This window comes from Sinocyclocheilus grahami, unplaced genomic scaffold (genome assembly GCF_001515645.1).
Source record: "Sinocyclocheilus grahami isolate Dianchi unplaced genomic scaffold, SAMN03320097.WGS_v1.1 scaffold2622.1, whole genome shotgun sequence".
Lineage (NCBI taxonomy): Eukaryota > Metazoa > Chordata > Actinopteri > Cypriniformes > Cyprinidae > Sinocyclocheilus > Sinocyclocheilus grahami.
In genome coordinates, this window is record NW_015507801.1 from 12,238 (window position 1) to 14,785 (window position 2,548).

Below are 2,548 nucleotides of genomic sequence, written 5' to 3' on the forward strand. Positions count from 1 at the left end.
TTAAGGTAAACAGCAAAGCAAGTTTTTTCAAAAATGAAAACAAAAAGAAAAGTAAAACTAACGGTGACAGTGCTTGCATGTTTCCCCACAAGAATAGCAGCATGTTCACCTTCTCTGGTTTTCTTTTACTTGACTTTCGCTTGAAAACCATCCATCGTTTCCTCAATATGCGCGTCGTTTTTTCTGTAGCTGAGTAGGTATACTCTCTAAGCGCTGTTTCGTTATGCTTTCAGTTTCGTTTGCCCTTTCATGTTTCTCATATGCAACAGAAATCGAAGCGCTTATGAGTTGACCAACACGGTGGTCGCACACAAAACTTAGTCGCACAGGCAGAAAAAATGGTCGCAGTCTGGAGCCCTGCGTATTAAAGTTCATAAGCGCAGCGCTGCTTTGTTTGCAGCGGAAACCAAGAAAACACTTTAAGCACCACCTGCTGGCAGAGAGTGCATCTGCGTCTCGTTCAGCTCGTCTGCTGTTTCGGTTTCATGCAGATATTTATATGCATAGTTTCACAAAACTGAAGTCAAACCATTCTGTTTTTGCTTCAAATTTAGAAATTATACAATCTAATTTAGATTAAAAACTGCTCGTGTTGCATGTATGCAGCATCTTTGTGATTAAATCATGATTAAAATTGCCTCCAAATTTAAATGTTAAGAGCACAAGACAAAACCTTAGTTTGTTTATATGACGAGATTTATTTTATTTGTGTTATTTATTTGATGTGGCGCTTGTTTTAAATTTAGTTTTGCTATTTACATTAAATTTAAATTGTTATTTAGCAAACGCTTTTATCCAAAGCCACTTACAAATGAGGACAACAGAAACAATCAAAACCAACAAAAGAGCAATAATATGCAAGTGCTATATTAGTATATTATTATAGTTTTATTTCCATTTCACAAAGAAACGAGCAGCATTTTGTCTAAGCAATAATAAAAGGACACATTTAATTTATAATTTGTCTTAAATCTCATTTTGTAAAAAAAAAAAAAATCGTGACTCAAATCGAATCATGAGTTGAGTGTATCGTTACATCCCTGCTGGAAACGCAGCCCTGATCAGTTTAATCTGTAAATAGATTGCTGTTGTTTTGTCTATACCTAGAAAGCAATTTTGCGTTTAAAATACGTCTATTAGCCGTATAAACACAGCCCAGACGTCTAGGCTAAAACAAGGCTAAATTTGGGCTGTCGGTGAAAATTTAATAGACGTCTAACCATAGCCCAAGAATAGACTAGTCATCAATTAGACCGCTATTAAACGACTACATACAGTATGTATGCATGTATGTATGTATGTGTGTGTGTGTGGTCCATACACACACACTGTAACAATTAACCTAAAAGATTGTCAAAATATTTCACAAAACAAAAATGGAGAGTGAACATCCAAATGCTTTCAGATAAGTTGTTATTAGAAAATTAGCAATTTAGGCACTAGACCAACAGGTCGATATCCATATGCAATGCTACAACATTCAAACCTTCAATAAAGTCTGTCAGCCGTCAACACTCGCATAATAGACAGTGCACAGTTTATCAAGCATTCCCGATGAGAAATGAACATTAGAGGTTAAGACAATAAGTGTACAAGATAACCTGAAACGCCAGCGTTGAATGTAACTCAAGTCCCAGAAATGCAATGTAATGTCCACAAACAGAAATCCAGGAGTATTAGCAAAAGTGCAGTTCTGGTAATGGCCCAAAAAATATAATCCACAAGGAAAAAATAACCATTTCCAACAATTTAGTCCAAAAAAGGGAAAAAGAGAGGATCAAAAGATAATCCAACTTGAAAATGGAGAAGAGGAAATCCAATCAATGTAGACAGCATCAGATCCGCTTTATACAAGCAATATTAGTATTACCAGTCTGTGAGTACCAAACCAATAATTCCTCACTCACAGCCAAACAATGACGCTAACCATGTGGCTCTCGCTAACTCTCTCTTCTTTGTCTTATATACCTGGAGTCCTACTCTCTTTCTACCTGAGTATACTGATCCCCACAGATTAGGGAGAAAATTACAAGACCATAACAAAGAGAATACCCAGATCTGTTACACACAAACACTCACACTCACACAAACTCTCTCACACACACACACACACACACACACAAACAAACTCACTCACACACACACACACACACACACACACACACACACACACACACACACACACACACACACACACACACACACACACACACAAACAAACACACTCACACACACACACACACACACACACACACACACACACACACACACACACACACACACACACACACACACACACACACACACCGGAAACACACACACACCAGACACACACTCACACACACAGCAGAAACACAAACACACCAGACACACACACACACACACACACACACACACTCACACACACACACACACACACACACAAAAAAACCACACACAAACAACACACACACACACACACACACACCAGAAACACACACACACACACACACACACACACACACACTCACTCACTCACACACACACACACACACACACACACACACAG